Source organism: Lycium barbarum, chromosome 5 (genome assembly GCF_019175385.1).
Source record: "Lycium barbarum isolate Lr01 chromosome 5, ASM1917538v2, whole genome shotgun sequence".
In the NCBI taxonomy this organism is placed as follows: Eukaryota; Viridiplantae; Streptophyta; class Magnoliopsida; order Solanales; family Solanaceae; genus Lycium; species Lycium barbarum.
The window spans coordinates 162,296-189,232 of record NC_083341.1 but is presented as its reverse complement, the minus strand read 5'-3'; the positions used below and the strand labels follow the sequence as shown (position 1 = coordinate 189,232).

Here is a 26,937-nt window from a genome sequence, read left to right as displayed (position 1 = left end):
GGTGTTTATCTTTATGAGAGGAGGAAGTGATATTTCTACTGTCAGTTAATCTTTCAGGAGTAAAAAGGAAAATTGAGAAAAAAGAAAAGAGAAGAAAAAGTTTGCCATATATAAATCTTCAATTAGAAACCCAAATCCTCTTGTATATATTTAAGGATAAGATCTCATTAACCTTATACAACATAATCAAAATACTAATTCCATCCAAAATACATGCATATAATTAAGAATTAATCGTACTTCGTGCTCACATTGACTTGAATAATATCCAGGTTTGAATTTTGGACTCAAGACTGGTCAGGAAACATAATATGTAAAGTGCTTCATTTTCATTTATTGTTAAAATACCTCACAAATGGAGCTTTATGAGGCACTACATCATCTTTGATTTTACCATATTCACAAGCACCGTTCTCTATATGCTGGAAAACCTCATGTATTAACTGCAAATAGAAAAACAGAATTCTTTTGATTATTGCATCTGCAAGAAGGCAGTTAAGAGAGATCTCTACTGTAGCAGTAACTGTTATAACTACTACAAAATGCATAGAATTATTCGCTCTTGCATTTCCATACGTTGTTTCTTTCCTTTAAGATACAATGTCATCATTATCAAGAACACAGTTATTTTCCCCTTACTGGCGAAAATACGGCTTCGGGGCTCCTTGTTTTGATTGGATGCTTCCTACAGTGTAGAGAAGAAACTAAACGCTATATTTCACAACAACATAGCAGAAACCCAAGTAGATAGCTACTCGAAGGAGATGTGTTCATCATAACTCCAATAATCATAACTTGTAGTATTAATTTTGTCAACAGATTAGTATCACAAAAGAGTGAAACTCCCAGCTAAGAAAAGAGAATGTACAACTCTCATAGACTGCATGCAAAAGACTCTTTTAGCAATGTTCATATCTCTTTCGGCATTAGTAGTGTCCACAAACTGAAAAAACGAGCTCAAAATTATTACTGCTCAGTCAGAGGAGAATATGATTAATCAAACTTAAAAAGACCAATCAAGCAGTGTCAAAAAGAGATCACATATACTAAGATCACAACTGTGGTTAACATTAGGTACAAACAACTTGAAACTACCCAAAATTTTAACATATTTCCAGTTTAGGCTTTCATTGGAAGCATATTAAGTATTGTTTTATTAAAGAATCACAGGGAAGGCAAGGGAAAGTCAGAGGTATGAAATGGTTAGACTTGATCAGAATACATGAACTAATGGGTCAAATTGGAAACCCAAAATCTTGGAGCTAGATCAAACATGAAGTGCACCTAAATAATGTAACTTCCCCATGGTGTATAAGCTTTACTTTTCATGCTAGGAAATGTCCTTGGCCTATCCTGGTAAGGGCCCAAGTTCCCTCCTTCCATGTCATCATCCATTGCAATGGTTTGAGAAGAATTTACCCTCCGTGCTACTGAGAAAGAGCTGAACTCACTGCTTTGTGGCACATCACCCCCTGAACCTAGTTGCTGTATTTTGAATTTCTTTTGATAAAACTTTCACTAATACCTTAGCTCGTGTTGAGGCAGCTGTGACGTTGACTTTTCACCCTATTAAACCTCTCAGATGAATTCTTGAGGTCCTGGGGAAAAAAGAACCAAAAAAATTCTATCAGATATTACATGTTCATAGATCAATGAACTTGCAAAGAAACCCATTTGAAGCTGAGCAAAGCTGACGCATCTAGATAGTAAAATAGGGAAACAAAATCTTACCCTAAAAATGTCAGTAACATCTAACTTTCAAAGCCGATAAGTTGAAAATCAGATGGAATGTCCAAAAACATTGCATAACTTACTCACAATTTAAGTCTTCAATCAATAATTATATTTTAAGTAATTTGATTTTATAATTTTTTCTTGCCTTATCAGGACATAAAATTAAACTCGAATAAAAATAGGAAAAAAACACCTATTCAGTTTGATGGGCTAATCTCCAAGTTAAAGACTGGATAAGGAAGAAGAACTACTATTTCAGCATTGATTATTTGATCTCACAACACAAGAATGGTTTCCACTTATCTAGTTCTCTTTTTCTAATTTTTTAATTAGTCCACTTGATATAATCTAGAGAATCGAATAGGGGCTTTCATCTAGGCGTTAGCTGAAATGAAATATGACACCTTGCCTCGAGGTTAAAAGTAGTTATTAATATGACAAAGCGAAATCACGGATAATCAAACAACCACTATCAAACAAAAGAGACTTAAAAGCAGCCAAGTTGAATAGAAGACGCAACGAACAACTGAACAAATTGAAAACCTCGAGGAAATAAGAAAGCAAAAGGAACCATTTCCAACTATAAACAGTACTGAAGAAATAAACGATTTGTTAATAAGCACATTTGAAACTGATCAATGCTGTAGCACTTATAGATATTGCGAAACACAATTGTCCAACCTAAAACAACAATACAGCAGTTACAACTACTTTAAACCCAATCAAACTGATAATTGAAGTGTAAACAGTCAATTAAATCAACTAATGCAGAAGATTCTTACAAACGACACTCACCGGAAAAAAGGATATGTTCAACCGCTTTGAATTCCTTTTTAAATTCAATCAAACTGATAATTGAAGTATAAACAGTTAATTAAATCAAGGGATGCAGAAGATACTTACGAACGACAATCACAGATCACGATCCGAAAAACTGACCAAGCGAAACACAGAACTCATCGCAGAAAAAATTCGAAGCAGCAATGCAGTTTTTAATTAGTCCACTTGATATAATCTAGAGAAAAAAATAGGGGCTTTCACCTAGGCGTTAGCTGAAATGAAATATGATACCTTGCCCCGAGGCTAAAGGGAGTTGTTAATATGACTAAGTGAAATCACGAAAAATCAAACAACCACTATCAAACGAAAGAGACTTAAAACAACCAAGTTGAACAGCAGAAGACGCAATGAACAACTGAACATATTGAAAACCTCGAGGAAATAAGAAAGCCAAAGGAACCTTTTTCAACTATAAACGTACCGAAGAAATCAACGATTTGCTAATAAGCACATTTAAAGTTGTTTTCAGATGAGCGAAACCAAGAGTAGATGTAAACTGCTAATACGTGATTAAAACTGCCCCATTCAGTTGGTTACTCAGTTAGCTTTCATATTCCTTGGGAATTTGCAGTTTTTTTTTTTTACTTTTTTTTTTTGTATTTTCAAGTTGGATTTTTTTTTGTGATGACACGTGTCATCATAATAGGCTTTTGCCTCTCCTATTATATATAGATAGATAGATAGATTGGACGCTCAAGTTGAGGTACATGTTGAGACATTGAAAGGACATCAGTAGGGTTGTCTTCACCTCTCCAATCCTAATTAAGTTTGCGGACAAACTCATCGCTGCAAAGCAATACTGAGAATTCTACACTTTGAAAGAACACAACATCATTAATTGTTGTATCCATCGTTTCATAGACTGAATATTTCAAACTACCAAATGCTAATTTCATAGCCATTAGAACACTAAGACGAAGTATTTCAGCAATATCCTGGAGTAACAGAATTGAGAATGAAAAAATATAATGAAACGAAAATTAAAAATTAAAGTTGCTGCGATGTAGTGCCTAAAACTTTAGTGATAAAAAAATTTATTTGGAAATTTTCAGCTAGCTCAAAAGAAGGTGGTTTAGTTTACTTAAAATGCATATATCTTCCTGGCTATTTTACTGATTTTGGCATACCTGAAACTCGTTTTGGCTATTATCCGTTGTGAAAGTATTTCTTGGTTGTATCTCTTCCCTTGCCCGTGAAACTCGTTTTGATTTGTGCCTTTTTGAGTAAAACACTGAGCAATTAAGAAGCAAACTTTACCAACCACAATGAAAATTTCAAATTGGCGGATCTTGAGTTAACTGATGAAAATGCCTCTCTATTCTCATTCCCAAAAAATAGGGATAAAATAGAATACTCATAATATGAATCTTTTTTAATATGTTTAAATCTGACATCTTCGAATAAGTTAAATGAACCTCCAAAGCCTACATCAATGAAACAAACGAAATTCAACAACAAATATTAACGAGATAACAAATTTGAATCTTTTGAGAACATTTACAGGGAAATTATGATTGATGAAGAAGAAAAAGAGAGACAAATCCTAGAAGTTTTTTACTTGAAGAGTCCAAAAAAATTCAAAATAGGTTTTTTTTTAATTTTTTTTCCTGATTATCGGATGTCCCAAAAAAATTCAAAATAAGTTTTTTTCAAAAACTTTTTTCTTGATTACAAACTTGGATTTTTTTTTAAATTTATTTAATGCAGTTATCTGTTTTGCGGATTTGCAGTTTTTTTTTTAGAATTTACAATTTTTATTTTATTTTTAAATTCTGATTTTTGTGGTGATGACACTTGTCATCCAAATATTCTTTTGCCTCTCCTATTATATATAGATAGCTAATTTTAATTCTTACGATCTTTGTAGAAGCATATTTAATTTTTAATTAATCAAAATGTGTATTTTTAGTCACTTTATAGAGGAAATATGTTATATTTGAACAATTCTTGGGATTATATTATTTTCAAATTATACCACATAGGCAGCTGAGCGGTAAAACAATTGGTAATGATTGTAACTTTGTGAATATACCTAAGAAAATAGATCAAAATTACACTTTCAATTAATTGAGGGAGCAATAGTAATATATTAACCAAAATTACATAGCCTTCTGTGATGACCTTCCAAGTCATCTTGCCACATAAGCACATATTTTAGACATGTGGATGCTTACATGGCAAAGATGCTAGCATTTATGGGAAGATTCTAGAGCCATGGAGAGTTTTCTTGGAGAGACTCTAGATTCTTATAAAATATTTAGGAAGACTTTCTTGAGAAGCCTTAGAATATTCTAGGCATGTAGAGAATTCTAGAGAGGGGACATACTTGTAAATATAGAGGGACTTGTGTAACAATTATTATTTATCCATTAGCCCGTAGGTGAGTAGTATAAATAGAGGGGCATACATTTGTAAAAACCATCAAGCAAAATCAATTAAGTCTTCTATAGTAAAAAGCTTCCTTCTAGCAAATTTCTCTTGTCATTCTCAATTACTGTTCCCTTAGCGATCTTGAGTGTAGTAAACTAGGCTGACTTGGCATAGCAAGATCGTGAGCAAGTTGTGCAAGAACGTGAGCGAGTTGTCAAGTGCCGCACGTGCGCTTAGTTGAAAACTAAGGGCGTGACACTTCAGTTGTAATTCGGGTCAATGAAGGAGCATTTTAATGGATAAGTTGTGGGTCGGACGCCAATGCACGATCCGACCCATCTGGTGAGTTGGGGAAAAATTATGCTCTATGTCTACTGGGAGAAAATACTTACGCCACATACCCCTAATTTTTAGTTTGTTACCCGAGTTAGCCAATATGTGTATAAACACCTTTTATACATCGCGTATAATGCTTTTCCCTAGGTATAATGTTGTATAATATTGTATATTGGGCTACGTAGCGTAATATTTTATGTTGGGCTGTATATTTTTTAAAATTTCCGGTCTTGTTTTTTGTAATGCTTTTCTTTTGTGGAATTTGATTGTTTGTCGGTTTAATTAGAAACTATAATGTTGGTTTGAGTAAGGTATATAGTGCACAAACTGATTAGAATTTATAGATTTATACTTTATAGATTTTTCACTTTATTTGAAATTTATGAAGTTGGAAAACAGGTTTGGAGAACTTTCCCAAATTTGGAATCCAACTCTTAAGTTGGATTTGGAAATTTATAACCTAACATTGATTTCGAGATAAAGTGAAAAATTATTCCGGAAAAAAAATGAATCATTCTCATGGCCAAACGGGTGCGAAGTTTGCATACTTAGAAACTATATAAGATGTGAAGCTTTGTAGTTATGAATCAGAATTTTGATTATTCCCTAAGCATGTATGGTCTAGATTTATTAGAGATAATGTATAGTACATGCTTTGTTCCCAAAATTCATTATGTGGTTCAATCTTCAATATATAAGGTTTAGATTGTTTAATTTTTATTTTTGGGCTAAATTGAAGTTTTTTGAAAATAAAATTTTAACTTTTGGAGAAACATCACATGTCGTAATATTACAAACCAAACTTAAAAAGTGTTAGTATATATTGGTGTAGTCTTTGTAGTATAAGGAATTTCTTTTCACTAGCATGTAAATGGGATAGGGAGAAAGTAACTTGTTGGTTATTTGGAATTGTTTCGGGTACAACACTAAGAATTCGATGAAGAAATAAGGGTGTGAAGTGGTAGTATCCTTCCCAACTATGATGGATTATCAAAGTTTGGTGTTATTGGAGCAGGTAAGGAGCTAGGTGCAAGGGGGTCTTATTTGAAGGATTCAGAGAAGACACAAATGTACAAGAAGCATAAGGATAACCCAGAGTTGTATACAGTTGAGCGCTTAGCAGGATCATGAGGCAGAGAGTTCATGCAATTCTATGGCTGAAGGAACTTGAGGAGGCGGAAGAGAAGAAGCTTGGACGTCCATTGGATGAATCTGTAGAGCTCTTGCTTAATACATGCCCAGAGTAAGTCAATTAAATTCTGAAGTCTTTTCCTTCAAAATCCTTTGAGATTTTGTTGTTACTTATAACTTTTGTCCATGTTTGATGTTAGTATTTTTTTTTTGGTTCTTTGATTAAGTAAGGGGTTTTATTAATTGTACCAAGAGGGTACCACAAAAGATCAAAACATGATCATAGCAACAGTCACAGCCTCACAGTGCCCACAAAATCCAAAAGAAATGCTGGATTTTACAGTGTATTGCTCCTACACCAAGAGTATATGTTTTGTATGCATTCATACTTTACAAAAGAAGTATGTAATTTTTCCCCTTTGAAATAACTATTGTTTCTTTTCCGCAAATAGTCCACATGATGTAAAGTGGGATTGTCTTCCACGTTGGCTTTAGTCTTCCATCAATTTTCTGTCCCTGCCAGCAATTGAGTAGGCGTTCTACATGTTGAAATATCACCCAGAAAAGAGTCCAAATCTTCCACATAAAGTTTCAATGCAAAAAGAGATGCCTATTGGTTTCTGGTGAGTCTTCACATAGAAAGTATCTGTTGCAGAGATAGAAGCCCCTCTTCTGTGATACATCTCGAGTTAAGCATGTTTCTTTTGCTGCTGTCTATCCAAAGCTGGCTTTCTTTGGGGATGCTTTTGTTCTCCTTCATATTTTCCATTGGCATTCGGCCCCTCATTGTCCTGCTTGCAGTAATTCCAATAGCTATTAACACTGAATACACCCCTACTGCTGGCCATCTACACTTGTAAATCGATCTTATTGTCATCAGTGGTTGCGGACTGTAATATTGATAATAGTTGACTGACTCAATCCCAATCATTAAAGTTTCTCCTTACGTGTAGTTGTCATTCGGAGTTTATAAAACAATCTGCAATAAGTATATGGGCAAACTTTTGCCCTTTCCTTAGTGAAATTTATTACTTTATCAAAAATAAAACAATCCGCAATAAGTGCATCTTATCTAGAACTATGTCCTATAAATCAAGGAATTCTTCTTTCAAAATCCCTGTGTCCATCCATCTATCTAATCAAGATTTGATATTCTTCCCATTTCCCACGTTCAGTTTAATATTCTCCTTAAACTCATCCCAGTATTTGCATGTGTTCTTTCACATAGCCACACGGCTAGGACTCAAAACAGTTTTTAGGAGACCAGAATCCTTCTTTCAATGCTTTATGGTGATGATTTCGTTCCACAGTGCTTCACAACTATTACCCAATTTCCAAAGACACTTGCCTAGGAGGCTTTTATTGTGCAGTTTGAGGGTTTTAAATCCCATACACCTCCACTTTTACATTTCATAACAGTGGCCGTCTAACCAATTTTAGCTTCTTTCCTTGCGAGTTATCCTCCCAAAGGAAATTGTTTCTCAAACTGTTTATTCTTTTTTCAATACAAGTTGGGATGGGGACAAGAGACATCATGTAGGTTGGAAGACCATCCAGGACACTATTTATTTATCAGCATAAGTCTTCTCCAAAAGGATAGATAGTGTTTTTTTCCCAAATAGATAGCTTCTTCTCACATTTATCAAGCATGCCTTTCCGTATCCCTTTATCGTTTCCTTTTGCACCAAGAAGCAACCCCAAATAGATGGTAGGAAAATTTTCAACCCTGCATCCTAAAATTTTACAAATTTTAGTATAGTCTTCACTGTTGACAACTTCCAGATTTATAACATGCTTGGCCAAGCTGTTGAGATCAACTTATTTTGAATAGTACTTCTTATCAAAAGTGCTTTTTGAAAATGTTAGTGGTTTGTATTTGGCCAGTATTTTCAAAGGTGCTTTTACATGTCAAATTAAAAAAGGAAGCTATTGTTAATTTTATGTTGGTAAATATGGTTTTTTTATATGGGTTTTCTTGTTCCGAAAAAATCAAAAGCACTTGTTTTTGGGAGAAGCTATTTTTTAGCTTCTGCTTAAAAGATGAAAAATAGCGCTTTTGACACAAAAAACATGCTAAGCATCTTCATTCTCTGACAAGTCTTTTTAAAAAAAAAAAAAAAAAAAAGAAATAGAAAAAACACTTTTGACCTTTCAGAAGCTTGGTCAAACAGGTTATTACTCTCAAACCATGTGCAGCTTCAAAGGTAAAAAAAATGGCGCTGAGGTACACAAATTATTCTCCATTGGCTTCACATAAAGGGAAGGTGCCATCAACATATAAAATGTGAGAAGGGGCCACCTTCCCGCCATCATTTTTTCCAATGCAAAAGCCCTTAAATCCATCCAATTATCTTCAGCTGTTTTAACATTAGATTCAAAGCCTCCTTTACGATCACAAACAGATAAGCAGATAGACGATCTGCTTGCCTTAATCTCCTTTATGATTTGAAATACCTTGCGGCTTTTGACAACCATGGTGTCCGGCCTGCTCTCGTGCCACCTCCCACCAGCAACAGGTATTAGGTAACTTTGCCCACCAAGGCTAGAACAAATGGGAAGAAATCACCTAGTGTTTTGCCTCTGCTGGTAATTGAACCTAGACCTCATTTTGCTCAACCCACTTTATTGATCACTAGGCCAGACCCTTAGATGCCCTTTTTGCTCCAATTTATGAACATAAAGAATCTGGTAGAAGAAATTCAAGACGATCCATTTTATCTACTTATCCTGAACCCCATCTGCCTCAAAACGTCCAATAGAAAAGGCCAATTGACATGGTCAAAGGCCTTCTCTAGGTCTAATTTACATATCGCTCGAGTCTTCCCTTTTCTCTAATATTCATCCAAGCATTCGTTTGAAAATAAAGCAGCATCTACAATTTGCTCGCCTTTAATGATTGCATGTTCAACAACATATCCAATGTAATTCTACAAGTGGGGTCTGCCGAGGATGGAGTGTACGCAGACCTTGCCCCTACCTCGTAGAGATAGAGAAATTGTTTTCGATAGCCCCTCAGCTTATGTAAAGCATTTCAAAGCAGTTTGAAAAAGGAAATACATAAATGAAAGTAGCAACAATAACAAATAGTGTGAAATGGAAAGCAGTATATAACATTTAGAAGAAAGAACGGTAACAACAACGAAATGATGCGATAACCGAAGCACAAGAAACATAGGTGGTAATAGAAATTGAAGAGCAAGAAACTACAAGAATAATATTAATATTGGTAAGAAATTAGGTGCAAGTACGACCACCAAATCAGTCTCCGCCATCCCACATTACTAGTGACGAACCTACAACCTCCAAACCAAACCCTGCCTATGCTCTTTGCATTCAACAAGATCAATTGATCTTCAATCTCCTTATTTTGTCCCTATGCGAAGAAACACTATTGATAGCCATTGGATCAAATACTTCGAAAGAAGTTTGGGATGCCCTCGTTGTTTCTCTATCGTCTCCTGTTAACTCCCGAATTCTAAATCTCATATTCCGTTTCGAAACTTAAAGCAAGACGATCTTATAGTCACTCAAATTTCAATACTTACATAATGCAAAACTCATCTCAGATGAATTGGACTCTGTTGGATGCCCTCTATGCCTTCCGGATCAGAATATTTTTATTTTTTAGTTTAAAGATATTGTCACCACCCTTTCAGCCCGACTTGAGCCAGTCACCTTTTTTGAACTTCACAGTCTCCTTTTAAACCATGAATCAATGGATCCTCAGTCTCCACCCTTTCGCTTTCTTCCCTGCCACAATCTGATTCCCATAGTCACCTTCAACTAATACAGTCAAACCTCTCTATAACGGCATCCGCATATAATATCTCTCTATAGCAGCTAAGTTTTTCCGGAACCGATTTTTTATGTTATATTTTACTTCTCTATAACAACATTTTACCTATAACAGCAACGACCAACTTTATAACTGTATGTTCTTTGTAAAATTACCCCCGTAGAACAACTATCTTCTTTTTTTGGTAATATAATAATTAACCATCTTTATAAAAATAGAATATTTATGATTACCAATAATAAGTGTAGAGACTTTGACCAAATATTAAATTTGATACTTTAATATACTATATTTATGGCAGAATATTATATATGAATACATCTTCTAATCTAAAAAATTCATTGTTTTCTATTTTTATTTATAAATAATTTTCAAAAAGGAAAACAATGTGAATAAGGAGTATGAATCCTATTTTTAGAGCAAGCAAAGAGACAAATCTTTGATTCCTAATCCTTTTAAAATGGAACCTATGAAACCAGCTACAATTATAAATTTATTTCATCATTCTTGAAAGAATTTAATTTTTAAGTAGATTTAAAACGTGTGACATAGAGCTTAAAACTTTATATATTCAATTATGAATATATTGAAATTGTATTATCTTTCTTTAATGTCTAAGTAGTGAAATATGCATATCTCTGAGAATTAAAATCTAAATAATTTTGTTAATTTTTATAACATTGAAAAATAAAAAATTAGATTTATGCATTTTTTTTGTCTATAACAGCCAACTATTATTTAAATGACAAATGCCGTTATAGGTGTATAACAACAATTCTCTATAACAACAAAAAAAATTCGGACCCAACGATGTTATAGAGAGGTTTGACTGTATTAACCAACGGAGTGCTCCATCTTCTTATTCTTCTTCTTCTTATTTTTTTTTTTGATACGGAACCAACGGAGTAGCCCATCTGAGCTGTTACACCCCGGAAAATTTTCGTTCGTGCACAGTGAATTGACTGACGAAGGGTAGTTATGAGTATCGAATTGATGATGTCTTAATGACATATTGGAGAAGAATTATAATGCCCCTTATATTGGTAATGAAGTGTCAAGTAAGTTTCAAGAAGGACCCATAAGCCAAGTATGGGCATAGGCCATCCAAAAGGGGTGAGTTAAAGAACCATTTTCGGATGATCTGGTTTGGAGGGACCAAAACGCTACTATAAAGTTGGAATTTGGGAAACACACCACATGATGAAAGTTGTAGATAATTGAAATAGATTTCCAACCATAGGTCGTGGGTCCCCACATCATATCGGGATCAAAAGTTATAGCCATTTTACGACAGACAGTTCGGGGCGAAATATCACATTCTGGCGCACTTTGCGGCGCGACATGCGGTTCCACAGTTCAACCGCAAAGTGTGCCAGTGAGAGTTGGTCAGCTGGCAAGCTTTGCGACCCAAGATACGTTCCGCATGTCATGCTTTGCGTTTCGCAAAGCGTGCCGCATGTCGTGTCGGTTCAGAATTTTCTGGACCACTTTAAATATACCCAACTCGTCCAAAATCATATTTTTCCTTCATTTTTGGTCAAGAAAACCTCTAGAACCTTCTCTAACACTCATCCACAAGAGAACTCAAGGGAAACCCATGATCAATAACACCAAATCCATGAACCCAAGTGTATGAAACCTAACCCAAGTGCATCTAATTCAAGAAAACCCAAAAGAGAGGAGATAGGGTTTTGGTGCTAAAAGGGAAAACTCCACTCAAGGATTGTTCAACCATCATCCAAGGTAAGTTTCATGACCATTACATGTTGTTTAAGGTATTGGAAGGTTAAGGTACTCGACTTGTAGAGAAGCATAGCAAATGGGTCATTCAAGAGTGAATAGTGTCATGTTTGAATAGTAGTTGAATTAAATCATGAATGTTAGGGTGTTGTGAGTATGAATACGTTATAAATAACTTGTAGACCATGAGGTAAGTGTGATACGTGGGAAAATACGATAGCGAACCTATAACCATAAATGTGAAGAAATTGGAGAGAAATGGTGGATTTTGCCTAAAGTATATGAATGATGATTGTTGCTTGCGATATTGTGAGTTGTGTTGTAGATGTTGGGAGTTGATATAAAATACGGGAAAAGTAGTACAAACAAAGGAAGTGCTGCCCAATTTTCTCTAGAATTAGTAGTGCGTTCTTATGGTTGGTTGACTAATGTTAGTACAAATCCTCTTTTGAAGGTAGAGGCGCGATATTGAAGGAGAATAAGCGAATGCTAGATTGCTTAAACGAGAAAGGTATGTGAGGCTTAACTCTTCTTCCAAAAGGCATGAATCCTTCAAGTTTTTCATAATCCTCCTATAAGATGAAGTTTATGAGTCCTTCTATATATGGAGTCACCTATGAGCATGATAATGATGATAATGAGATAGACTATAGAGATTCGAGAAACTGTGACACGATGTTCCTACAATGCTAATGATGCTATTATTGTTAACACTCGCCTTATGTTTTACTTCCTTCAAGGCGAGGCATGATACTCATAAAGGTCCATAATACACTCGGGGGTTCACGACCTTACGTCACCCCGACATAGTGTGGTTGTCTTAAAGCCTAATGTATGCTCCTAATGCTAATGTATGCTATGATGATAAGATAATGAATAATGATAACATGATGTTGTGATGATAAGATTTCCACCGCGCCTATATGGCCGGGTATGTCACCGCTAATGCGGGCTGCGTATGATTCCACCGTGCCTATATGGCCGGGCATGTCACCGCTAATGCGGGCTGCTATGTTTACACCGCACCTAGAGGGCCGGGTACGATCACCACTAGTGGGCGGCACATGAGGGTTACCCGGACGCGGGTGACGATACAGATTATAATGTGATGATGCATATGATGATGTACGCGATGATGTATGGGATGAGATAATATGTATACTATGATTGTATAAAATGTGATATAAGTAAGTAATGCATTTGCCTATGACACTTGTGCAGGTTATGTCCTTGTCTCATGACGCATGATCTTTTCATTATGTTTGCTTATTTCATTCCTGCCTTACATACTCAGTACAATATTCGTACTGACGTCCTTTTTCCTTGGACGCTGTGTTCATGCCCACAGGTAGACAGGGAGGAGACCTTGCTCCGGATTCTTAGAGGCCACTAGCTGACTGAAGGCACTCCATTGTCCCGGAGGTGCTTATGATACTTATTTTGTGTACAATTGTAGATCCCATCTCTTAGAGGCTCGTAGATACTCAATGTGGGTCATGTGGTCGCATGGTGCGGTTTTTGTGTAAATGTATAAATACCCATATATTGTTTTGCTAGCCTAAGGGCTCATGTGTATAAAACGTTTTGTCTCTAAATGGAAATGAGTTTTATTATAACTTGAGCATGAAATCAATAAATGATTATTGAATGAATCTAAGAGGTAATATTACGAGCGGTGCTCGGTGGTTAGTCCCGGGTACCCGTCGCGGCCCCTAGCTGGGTCGTGACATGAGCGCTCTTTCAATACAAACAAAGGACGTGATGACAGGTCCTTTCGAGGTCGTGGTGGTAGGGGTGGACGAAATCAGCAGTCCAAATTTATTTCATCCCAGCCTTAGCAATTTTGAGACACACGGTCTAGTAGTCACTCACCTTTCCTCTACTTCCTTTCAACGTTATAATTAGTCCATGAATCCCACGTCCTATCTCTCCTATCATTCTTCATCACCACATTCACAACAATGGGTTCCAGACACAAGCACCAAGCACCATACTACTTCAGACCTCACATCCTTTCATCAAGTTGAGTATAAGGGCCAAGATCAAGTGCATGTCGACAACAGTCATGGTCTTCTCATTCCTCATACTGGTAATTCTCTTCTTTATCACCTTCCCACACTTTTTCTTATGCAATATTCTTCATGTTCCTTCATTTACCAAACCCTTACTTCCTATCCAACGTTTTGCTCGTGACATAACGCTTACTTTGAGTTTTGTCCCTCTCATTTTCTTGTCAAGGATGGGGCTCCAAGAAGCTCTTCTTACCGGTTAGAGTAATGATTACTCCAACTACTCATGGCGGTATCCTATTTCGCATAAATCTGAGGTTATTATTGTGTTTCATTAGTTTTGAATTCTTGTTGAACGACAATTTAATACACCTATTAAAGCTATTAGATCCGGACTGGGGAGGGAAGTTTCGTCCATTATCGCCTATGTTAAATGAACTCGGCATAATCCATCATATTATATTCAAACATGCATGAGCAGCAAGGCAATGTCGAGCGTAAGCATCGACATATTGTTCAAACTGCTCTTAGTTTGCTTGCTCATAGCTCCACCGCGTTATTGGCAATTTGCATTTGAGTCAGTTGTATTTCTTATTAATCAGTTACCCTCAGTTACTAATCAAGGCGTATGTCCTTTGAATTAATTCAGAAATTTCCTCCAAACTACTCATTTCTCAAGGTCTTCGGCTGCTTGTACATCCCCTATCTTTGACCATATAACAAACACAAGTTTGACTTTAGGAGTAAGTCTTGTGTGTTCCTTAGCCATAGTCCTGCCCATCTCGGATACCGCTGTCTTGATCGTTCCTCCGGTCGAATTTACATTGCCAGACATGCTCGTTTTGATGAACAGCCCTTCCCTTTTGTTGTGCCCTCTATTCTCGGCCCACACCTTCTCCACCATCCACCTCTACTCCCTGGGTATCCTTTTTTCTTGTTGCGTCTCCATTTGCTGCTCCTTCACCTACTCTGTTTCAGGCAATTGTTCCTGATTTGCCTTCTCCCGCGACATCTCTCCCTAATGCTCCTTCCAATAATAGTCAGCCTACTACTCCTTACAACAATAGTCAGTTCCCATCTTCATGGTATGCTTCTCATGTTGGCTCTCCACAACAAAACACCAGTTCTTTCGCAAATATGTGCTAACTTCAAATGAATAATTCATTGACATGAAACTATTGAAAACATGTTAGTGACATTAAAATGCATCACAAACATATTACATAGTGTAACCCGTACACGCTCGTCCCTACAAGCATGAGTTTATTAAATAACGATACTAATAATCATTTATGTATTCAAAACTCGTAAAACATGAATCATTTGAGGGAAAATCATTTCTAAAGAGTTAGGTCTACTTACCTCGATTCCGAGCTTAAAGACTAGAACAAATAAAGCATGATTCTTCTGTCTTCAATAACTGCATGCATTGCGTGTGGATGTGAAGAAATAGACCATTATCTCGGCAATAATGAGCCAAGCTAGTATTTGTGTTCAATAGCTCCTCCACACGGTTCTTCTGAATCTCAAATAGTATTTAAGATCATCTGTTTTCGATATCTAATAAATCACTTAACGAAAGTAGATTATTTTTCAGTTATATACAGTATATGTGGGTACATATTGTGTACCAAGAACGAAAAAATGTGGATATGGTCACTCCGGGTATTATTTCTTGCCGTTCCATATATGAGCCTCTTCAAACCGGGCTTATTGCTATTGATTTCAAAATTTTGACAACCAACTATCGTGCTCAATGGGTGGATTGTCTTAGAAGTTGTGTAAGAAATGACATATGAAGCCAGAAGTCTACTGAATGACATATGAAGCCAGAAGTCTACTGTTTCATTCTCTTGAGACACCAAAATTCTTTTGCCACCAAAAGCTATTGGATCGGTCATATAGTCATAGAAGCTGGATTGTGGTCTATTTCATGACTGTACTGGTTGTCAGAATAACAATACAAAGTACAGATGAAGATTGGAAACAAGAAATGAAGCTGCCCTCCAGGCTATAAATAGGAAGGGGATAGCAGTTTGCTAAGCTCCTGGTCTGCCTTGGTATGATCGGCTATAGGGTATTAGGGTCTAGTTTGGTCAACTAAGTATTTGGCTACGCTTCTATTCAAATTTGTTATTTGGATATATCCATGGTTTAGCTATTATTTCCTCAATTCAAATTTGTTTGTCTTACTTTCATTTTTAGTCCGTTTAAAAAAATGCCTCTTTCTTTTTTGGCAACTCTTTAGTTCCACTTTCCACATGATCTATTTAAGACCACAAGATTAAAGGGCATTTTAGTACATTCCACATATCACTAGTTTAAGACCAGAAGATTAAAGGGCATTTTAGTACATTCCACATATCACTAGTTTAAGACCAGAAGATTAAAGGGCATTTTAGTACATTTCACATATCACTAGTTTAAGACCAGAAGATTAAAAAGTCATTCTTTTCTTTCTTAAATTCCGTGTCAAGTCAAAACCATACTAACAAATTGAAACGGAGGGAGAATGTTTTATATAATATTAATATTAGGCTGCTGGAATATATCTATTATCTGCTTTTAGCTGTTAAGAACTAATATAGGTGGCTGAGACTTTTAGCTCCTATTTTAACTTACCTAATTTTGAAGTAATTGCAATGGAACATTATAAAATCTGCCAAACACCCATGTTCTAGTGGTGGAAGGTCAACCAATGTATCATATTACATCTAGAATGCTTTTAGGTTCTCTAAAGAACTCAAATCTCTAATTTTGTTTCACTATTAAAAGTTCTAATTAGTCCTTACAGTCTTATTTGTTTGGAAGGGAAAGTAGTAATAAAATATCTAGGATCATAATGCATACTTATCGAATTCTTATTAATCGATCCAATCTCGAAAGAATACATATTCCATATCGTTAATTTTTTTTTTTAAAATATGAATTTTCTTATCGTCCCTACGTTGCCTCTATTTAAGGCACACTCAAGGTAGGGGTATTAAGTAGATCTTGGGCTTACCTAATAAAAGAACCTTCTAGTAGACCTGGAAAAGCCTTGTGTTGCTTTATGTTTTTCAATAACTAATCATCACTGTAGACTCATGATAATTATCGGATTTGATTGTTCGCATTCGTGGTTCTTTATTTGCTGGTTGGATAAACACTTCTCATTATTACCTGATTAGATGTTGTTTATACCACTATGAAATTGTTTACCACTAACCTAGTAGGTACGAGTCGAAAGCTAAATATAACTTAGAAAATCCACTAAAACAAACTTAGAAGAAGTTAAACACGGATGTGTTTCAAGGTTTCATTGTCAAATTGTTATGCAGCGGTGCTTCTCTAACATCTTTCCTTGGACAGAAACATCTTTACCTTCAGTGATATCATGGAGAAAGCGAGCATGGGCATGCTTGCTCTAGTCTAGCAATATGTTTGTGCTGATCACCTGGAAATTGTTATGAAAATGGATACTTAATTAAAAAAGCTGTTATGAAAGTACTTATCTTGCTTGTTCTGCAGGTTTTTCAATTCTCATGACAGGGAATTTCATGTTGCAACCTGCAACTCTTCCTTATAAACCCGACTTCAAGGTCATGCCCGAAGGTTGGGATGGGACTGCTAGGGATTTTGATGAGGTGCACTATGGAATATCAATGAAGGAAAATGAGATGTTGTATCAAGAGTTCGTCCAAAGGATGAACTTCAACAAGATGAAGGTTAGCATTTCTAGGAACCAAATGGAACAATAAGTTGTAACCATAATGATCTGAAGTATTTTTGCACCAAAATAAGATTTTGATCTGTCATGTGTGCTGTTATTCTGTTTTACTAACTCTGGGCTATGTGGTTTTGCTTTGGTTTTAGATGGCGAAAAAAGTGATATGCCACAAGTATAGGAATTTCACTGTTGAGATGCTAGGACCTCGTGGCAAACGTGGGGATTGTGGTGGCTGGAAGTTAGTTGTCGACCTGATGGTTCCAGTCGACCCCTTGATGAGTTTGAGAAGATGTTTGTCAAGAGAGAGACCCCCGTCGAAGGAAAAAAAAAAAATCTCCCTTGATTTTCTGGCATATGCAAGGTAGACCACAGTTAAAAGACGTGTTCTTAAATTGTTAGATTCTTCTCATAATTGATGCATTTCATGGTGTTTGTGGAAGTTTTTTTGTTGTCGTTCGTCAGAGCAGCATGCACTATTTTATAAAAATCTGTTTGCAGATTGTTCACATATGGTTTCTACAGCTCCTGATCCTCTCATCAAATTGTTTAAGTTAAAAGTTATAGTGGATCATTTTTCTACCTCCATAACTTCACATAGTTTTGTGAAAGATTGCTCATCTGATTTTATATGTTGGCCTTGCTACATTGACATGTGGTTTGTTAGAATTAAATGGGATGCATACTAACACATTCGGTCGAAAAAATACCGAGATCCATGGGCTAACAAACACGAAAAATTGAGGTGATCCTGAAACGTCAAAAAAGCAATGTCGGCCAGGTTGAAGCAACGAGTATTGATCCCTAAGCCGTTTCAGATGGACCCACCAAGTCTGGGCACAAACAAAGTCGATCGAAAAAAATCCCGAAAGCTAAGGTGATTTCCAGTTTTGTGACCCCGAAATGCCAAAAGAAGTGACATCAGTCATGATGAAGCTATGAGTATTAGTGTCAATATGTTTTGGATGGACCCACCAAGTTTGGGTCCAAATGGAGTCAGTCGAAAAAATTTCGCAAGATACATAGGCTAACACGCACAAAAGGCTAAGGTGATCTCGCATTCCGTGTTTCATGATCCTGAAACATCAAAGAAAGCAACGTTAATCATGTTGAAGCAACGAGTATTGGTCTCTAAGTCGTTTTAAATGGACGTATGAAGTTTGGGTACAAACGGAGTTGATCTAAAAATTCACAGGATCCATGGGCTAACATACACGAAAGGCTTAGGTGATCCTGAATTCCTATTTTGTGACCCCGAAATGCCAAAAGAAGCGACGTCAGTCATGATAAAGCTATGAGTATTGGTCAACAGGCCGTTTCGGATGGACCCACCAAGTTTGGGGATAAACGAAGTCGGTCAAAAAAATTCTGCAAGATTCATGAACTAACACATACCGAAGTTGAGATGATCTCGAATTTCTGTTTCTAGACCGAGAAACGCAAAAAAGCGAGGTTAGTCTTAACGAAGTTATTAGTATTGATCACCAGGTCATTTGCACTAATTTTGGGTCTAAATGGAGTCGGTTGTCTTTTTATTGAAAAATTCATGGACTCACACTCACAGAAAATTGAGATAATCTCGAATTTGTTTTTCATGACTCAGAAACGCAAAAAAAAAATGAGACCAGGCATGACGAAGCTAATAGTATTGGTTACCAGGCCATTTCTACCAAGTTTGGGTCTAAACGGAGCCAGTTTTTTTTTTTTTTTTTTTAAATCAATGGACTAAAACATACCGAAAGCTGAGATGATCTCGAATTTCTATTTCGTAACTTAGAAACACTAAAAATGCGACGTCAGTCATGACGAAGCTATTAGTACTGGTCAGCAAAACATTTTCATCAAATTTGTGTCTAAACGGAGCCGGTCGACTCTTTATTGAAAAATCCATATACTAACACTTACTGAAAGCTGAGATGATCTCGCATGTCTATTTGGCAACCCAGAAACGCAAAAAAGAATACTATGTTAGTCATAATGAAGCTATTAGTATTGGTCACCAGGCCATTTGAACCCAATCTGGATCTAAACAGAGCTGGCCAATTTTTGTTGAAACATTTATGGACTAACACACACCGAAAGCAGAATGACGTCGAATGTCTGTTTCGTGATCCAAAAAACACAAAATAAGTGAGGTCAGTCATGACGAAGTGATTGGTATTGGTCACCAGGCTATTTATACAATGTTGGATCTAAACGGAGCCGATCGATTATTTTTGAAAAATCTATGGACTAACACACATCGAAGTTGAGATGATCTCGAATTTCTGTTTCTAGATTGAGAAAGCAAAAAAAAAAAACGAGGTCAGTCATGACGAAGCTAATAGTATTGGTTACCAGGCCATTTCCACCAAGTTTGGGTCTAAACGGAGCCGGTCAATTTTTTTTTTTTTGTTTTTAAAAAATCAATGGACCAACACATACCGAAAGCTGAGATGATCTCAAATTTCTATTTCATAACTCAGGAACACTAAAAATGCGACATCAGTCATGACAAAGCTATTAGTATAGGTCACCAGACCAATTCCATCAAGTATATGTATAAACAGAGCCGACCAACTTTTTATTGAAAACTCCATGGACTAACACTCACCGAAAGCTGAGATGATCTCCAATGTCAGTTTCTTTGTCTAGTATTGGTCAATCTGAAGAAGCTATTAGTATTGGTCACCATGCCATTTGAATCAAATTTGGATTTAAACAGAGCCGATTGATTTTTTTTGAAAAATTTATGGACTAACACACATCGAAAGCAGAGATGACCTCGAATGTCTGTTTCGTGATCCAAAAACGCAAAATAAGCGAGGTCGGTCATGACAAAGCGATTAATATTGGTCACCAGAGTATTCATAAAAAGTTTGGATCTAAACGGAGTCGTTCGATTATTTTTGAAAAATCGATGGACTAACACACACCGAAGCTGAGATGATCTCGAATTTCTATTTCTAGACCAAGAAACGCAAAAAAAAAAAACCGAGATTAGTCTTAATAAAGCTATTAGTATTGTTCAGTAGGTCATTTCCACCAATTTTGGGTTAAACGGAGTTGGTCGTCTTTTTATTGAAAAATTCATTTCGTGACTCAGAAATGCAACAAAAAAAAAAGGCTAGTCATGACGAAGCAAATAGTATCGGTTACCAGGCCATTTCCCCCAGATTTGGGTCTAAACGAAGTCGGTCTTTATTTTTTTGAAAAATTAATGTACTAACACATACCGAAAGCTGAGATCTCTCAAATTTATATTTCATATCTCATAAACATTAAAAAAGACGTGACGTCAGTCATGACAAAGCTATAAGTACCGGTCACCAAACCATTTCCACCAGATTTGGAATTTGGATCTAAATAGAGCCGATCGATTTTTTTTTTTGAAAAATTTATGGACTAACACACACCGAAAGCAGAGATGACCTCAAATGTCTGTTTCGTGATCCAAAAATGCAAAATAAGTGAGGTTGGTCATGACAAAGCGATTAGTATTGGTCACTAGAGTATTCATACAAAGTTTGGGTCTAAACGGAGCCGGTCGACGTTTTATTAAAAACTTCATACACTAACACTCACTGAAAGCTGAGATGATCTCGAATGTTTATTTCGCGACCCAAAAACGCAAAAAAAAAAATTTTTGTCAGTTATGAAGAAGCTATTAGTATTGATCACCAGGCCATTTGAATCAAATTTTGATCTAAAAAGAGTCGGTCGATTTTTTTTGAAAAATTTATGGATTAACACACACCAAAAGTAAAGATGAACTCGAATTTCAGTTTCGTGATCCAAAAACCCAAAATAAGCGAGGTCGGTCATGACAAACCAATTAGTATTGGTCACCAGAGTATTCGTACAAAGTTTGTGTCTAAACGGAGCCGATCGACTTTTTATTAAAAACTTCATAGACTAACACTCACCGAAAGTTGAGATGATCTCGAATGTCTGTTTCGCGACCTAGAAATGCAAAACAAAACTTTGTCAGTCATGAAGAAGCTATTAGTATTGATCACCAGGCCATTTGAATCAAATTTTGATCTAAAAAGTGCCGGTCGATTTTTTTTGAAAAATTTATGGATGTTACACACCGAAAATAGAGATGAACTCGAATTTCTGTTTCGTGATCCAAAACCGCAAAATAAGCGAGGTCGGTCATGACAAAGCTATTAGTATTGGTCACCATTGTATTCATACAAAGTTCGGGTCTAAACGGAGCCGGTCGATTATTTTTGAAAAATCTATGGATTTACACACACCGAAGTTGAGATGATATCGAATTTCAGTTTCTAGACCGAGAAACGCAAAAAAAGCGAGGTTAGTCTTGACGAAGCTATTGGTATTGGTCACCAGGTCCCAATTTTGGGTCTAAACGGAGCTGGTCATCTTTTTATTGAAAAATCCATTGACTAACACTCACAGAAAATTGAGATGATCTCAAATGTGTTTTTCATGACTCAGAAACGCAAAAAAAATAAAAAAATGAAGTCAATCATAACGAAGCTAATAGTATTGGTTACCAGGCCATTTCCATCAAGTTTGGGCCTAAAAGGGGGCGGTTTTTTTTTTTTTTTTTTTTGAAAATCAATTGACTAACACATACCAAAAGCTCAGTTGCTCTCAAATTTATATTTCATATCTCAGAAACACTAAAAACGTGACGTCAGTCATGATCAAGCTATTAGTACTGGTCACCAAAGCATTTCCATCAAGTTTGGGTCTAAACGGAGCCAATTGTCTTTCTATTGAAAAAATCATGGACTAACACTCACTGAAATTGAGATGGTCACGAATTTATTTTTCGTGACTTAGAAACGCAAAAAAAGACGAGGTCAGTCATGACGAAGCTAATATTATTGGTTACTAGTCCATTTGCACCAAGTTTGGGTCTAAACGGAGCCGGTCAATTTTTTTTTTAAAAAAATCAATGGACTAACACATATCGAAAGCTGAGATGATCTCAAATTTCTATTTCGTAACTCAGAAACACTAAAAAAGCGATGTCAGTCACGACGAAGCTATTTGTACAGGTCACCAGGCCATTTCTATCAAGTTTGTATCTAAACAGAGCCGATCGACTTTTTATTGAAAACTCCATGGATTAACACTCACCGAAAGCTGAGATGATCTCGAGTGTCTGTTTCGCGACCCAGAAGCGGAAAAAAAGCATTGTCAGTCATGAAGAAGCTATTAGTATTGATCACCAGGCTATTTGAACCAAATTTGGATCTAAATAGAGCCGATCGATTTTTTTATTTTTTTTTTGAAAATCAATGGACTAACACTTACCGAAAGCTGAGATGATCTCGAATGTACGTTTCGCGACCCAGAAACGCAAAACAAGCTATGTCTGTCATGAAGAAGCTATTAGTATTGATCACCAGGCCATTTGAATCAAATTTGGATTTAAACAGAGCCGATCGATTTTTTTTGAAAAAATTGTGGACTAACACACACCGAAAGAAGAGATGAACTCGAGTGTCTGTTTCGGTATCCAAAAAAGCAGAATAAGCAGGTCAGTGATGACGAAGCAATTAGTATTTGTCACCAGGATATTCATACAAAGTTTGGGTCTAAACGGAGCCCGTCGATTATTTTTAAAAAATCTATGGACTAACACACGCCGAAGCTGAGATAGTCTCGAATTTTCTTTTCGATCGAGAAACACAAAAAAAGCGAGGTTAATCTTAAAGAAGCTATTAGTATTGGTGACCAGGTCATTTCAATCAATTTTGGGTCTAAACGGAGTCGGTTGTCTTTTTATTGAAAAATCCATGGAGTAACACTCACAGATACTGAGATGATCTTGAATTTATTTTTCGTGACTTAGAAACGCAAAAAAATGAGGCCAGTCATGACAAAGCTAATAGTATTGGTTACCAGGCCATTTCCACCAAGTTTGAGTCTAACGGAGCCGATCAATTTTTTTTTTTTAAATCAATGGACTAACACATACCGAAAACTGAGATGATCTCAAATTTCTATTTCATAACTCAGGAACACTAAAAACGCGACGTCAGTCATGACGAAGCTATTTGTACAGGTCACCAGACCATTTCCATCAAGTTTGTGTATAAACAGAGCATGTCGACTTTTTATTGAAAACTCCATGGACTAACACTCACCGAAAGCTGAGATGATCTCGAATGTCAATTTCTCGGTCTAGTATTGGCTAGTCTGAAGAAGCTATAAGTATTGGTCACCATGCCATTTGATCCAAAAATGTCTATTTCGTGATCAAAAAATGCAAAATAAGTGAGGTCGGTCATGACAAAGCGATTAGTATTGGTTACAAGAGTATTCATACAAAGTTTGGGTCTAAACGGAGCCGGTCGACTTTTTATTAAAAACTCCATGGACTAAGACTCACCGAAAGCTGAGATGATCTCGAATGTCTGTTTCGCGACCTAGAAACGTAAAAAAAAGGCTTTGTCAGTCATGAAGAAGCTATTAGTATTGATCACCAGGCCATTTGAATAAAATTTGGATCTAAAAAGAGACGGTCGATTTTTTTTAAAAAAATTTATAGAATACACACACCGAAAGTAGAGATGAACTCGAAATTCTATTTCGTAATCCAAAAATGCAAAATAAGCCATGTCGGTCATGACAAAGCGATTAGAATTGGTCACTAGAGTATTCATACAAAGTTTGGGTCTAAACGGAGCCAGTCGATTATTTTTGAAAAATCTATGGATTAACACACACCGAAGCTGAGATGATCTCGAATTTCTTCTCCTAGACCGAGAAATGCAAAAAAAGCGAGGTTAGTCTTGACGAAGCTATTAGTATTGGTCATTAGGTCCCAATTTTGGGTCTAAACGGAGCTAGTCATCTTTTTATTGAAAAATCCATGACTAACACACCGAAAATTGAGATGATCTCAAATGTGTTTTTTGTGACTCAGAAACGCAAAACAAAAAAAAAATGAGGTCAATCATAACGAAGCTAATAGTATTGGTTACCAGGCCATTTCCATCAAGTTTGGGCCTAAAAGGGGGCGGTCTTTTCTTTTTATTTTTTGAAAAATCAATTGACTAACACATACCAAAAGTTGAGATGCTCTCAAATTTATTTTCATATCTCAGAAACACTAAAAATGCGACGTCAGTCATGACGAAGCTATTAGTATTAGTCACCAAACCATTTCCATCAAGTTTGGGTCTAAACGGAGCCGGTCGTCTTTTTATTGAAAGATCCATGGACTAACCCTCACCGGAATTGAGATCTTCATGAATTTATTTTTCGTGACTTAGAAACGCAAAAAAAAGAGGTCAGGTTACTAGGCCATTTGCACCAAGTTTGGGTCTAAACGGAGCCGGTCAATTTTTTTTAAAAAAAAATCAATGGACTAACACATACCAAAAGCTAAGATGATCTCAAATTTCTATTTCGTAACTCATAAACACTAAAAAAGCGATGTCAATCATGACGAAGCTATTAGTACAGGTCACCAGACCATTTCTATCAAGTTTGTGTCTAAACAGAGCCGGTCGACTTTTTATTAAAAACTCCATGGACTAACACTCACCGAAAGCTAAGATGATCTCGAATGTCTATTTCTCGGTTTAGTATTGGTCAGTCACGAAGAAGCTATTAGTATTGATAACCAGCCCAATTGAATCAAATTTGGATCTAAACAGTGTCGGTCGATTCTTTTTGAAAAATTTATGGACTAACACACACCGAAAGCAGAATGACCAAGAATGTGTGTTCCGTGATCCAAAATTGCAAAATAAGCGATGTCAGTCACGTCGAAGAGATTAGTATTGGTCACCAGGTTATTCATACAAAGTTTGGGTCTAAACGGAGCCGATCAATTATTTTTGAAAATCTTTGGACTAACACACACCGAAGCTGAAATGATCTCGAATTTCTGATTCTAGACTAAGAAACGAATAAAAGTGAAGTTAGTCTTAACGAAGCAATTAGTATTGGTCACCAGGTCCCAATTTTGGATCTTAACGGAGCTGGTCGTCTTTTTATTGAAAAATCCATGGACTAACACTCGCCGAAAATTGAGATGATCTTGAATGTGCTTTTCGTGACTCAGAAAAGCAAAAAAATGAAGTCAGTCATGACGAAGCTAATAGTATTGGTTACGAGGCCATTTCCACCAAGTTTGGGTCTAAATCAATGGACTAACGTATACCGAAAGCTGAGATGATCTCAAATTTATATTTCGTATCTCAAAAATACTAAAAACACGACGTTAGTCATGACAAAGATATTACTACGAGTCACCAGACCATTTCCATCAAGTTTGGTGATTCTGAATTCCTGTTTCATGATCCCGAATGAAAGAAAAGGCGACGTGTGTCATGATGAAGCAACGGTATTAGTCTCCAGCCTTTTAAGAAGGACCCACCAAGTTTGGGTTCAAACGGAGTCGGTCAAAAAAGTTCCGCAAGATTCGTAGATAACACACACAAAAAACTGTGGGGATCCCAAATTATTGTTTTGTGACCTAAAAATGCTAAAAAGGAGATGTCACTCACGATGAAGCACGAGTATTGGTCTCCATGAAGTTTTGGATGGACTCACCAAGTTTGGATCCATGGGCTAACACACACGAAAAGCTAAGGTGATCCCGAATCCTATTTCAACTTTGAAATGCCAAAAAAAGCAACGTCAGTCATGTTGAAGCAACGCGTATTGGTCTATAAGCCGTTTCAAATAGACCCACCAATTATGGGTATAAACGAAGTTGATCGAGAAAATTCCACAAGATCCATGGGCGTTAACACGAAAAACTGAGGTTATCTTGAATTCCTGTATTGTGACCCTGAAATGCCAAAATAAGCGACATCAGTCATGATGAAGCTACGAGTATTCATCACCAGGCCGTTTAGGGTGGAACAGGCTAGTTTGAGTTCAAACAGAGTCGGTCAAAAAAAATCCGCATGATTCATGTACTAGCACATGAAAAACTTGAGGTCATCCCAAATTCCTTTTTCATGATCCCTAAATGCCAAAAAAGCGACGTGCATCATGTTAAAGCAACGAGTATTAGTCCCCAGGATGTTTAAGATGGACCCACTAAGTTTGGGTCCTAACGAAAGTCGAAACGTTTTTTTTTTTTTTGGACTATTGATTGCCAACAATATAGCAGTGTTTCATCTTTGCAAAGACACTCATTGCAAAAAATGCAGGAGGCAATACTCTATAAGAGAGCACTTGTGCACTCGGAAGCCTTTTCTAAATATGAGAAATGATCAACCAAAGTTCAAAACTATCTGCTTGCAATTTGATAATCCATAAAGAGAAACAAATCAACCGATAAACCGTAGAAA

General features: G+C 36.4%; 1 long non-coding RNA gene and 1 pseudogene across 2 annotated transcripts; one reads left to right on the top strand and one right to left on the bottom strand.

Moving 5' to 3' along the window:
* Window positions 1-88: 88 nt before the first annotated feature.
* LOC132639974 (uncharacterized) lies at window positions 89-4,579 on the bottom strand. Of its 2 annotated transcripts, none has more exons than XR_009582130.1 (2): window positions 3,702-4,579; window positions 89-1,598 (listed from the first exon to the last, which is right to left on the bottom strand). It is a non-coding gene; the product is annotated as an uncharacterized LOC132639974 (long non-coding RNA). The 2 variants fall into 2 exon arrangements; XR_009582131.1 differs by lacking the exon at window positions 3,702-4,579 and adding an exon at window positions 2,638-3,695.
* A 1,083-nt stretch (window positions 4,580-5,662) lies between these two features.
* Window positions 5,663-18,008, top strand: LOC132642097 (protein GAMETE CELL DEFECTIVE 1, mitochondrial-like; annotated as a pseudogene).
* The last annotated feature ends 8,929 nt before the right edge of the window (window positions 18,009-26,937 follow it).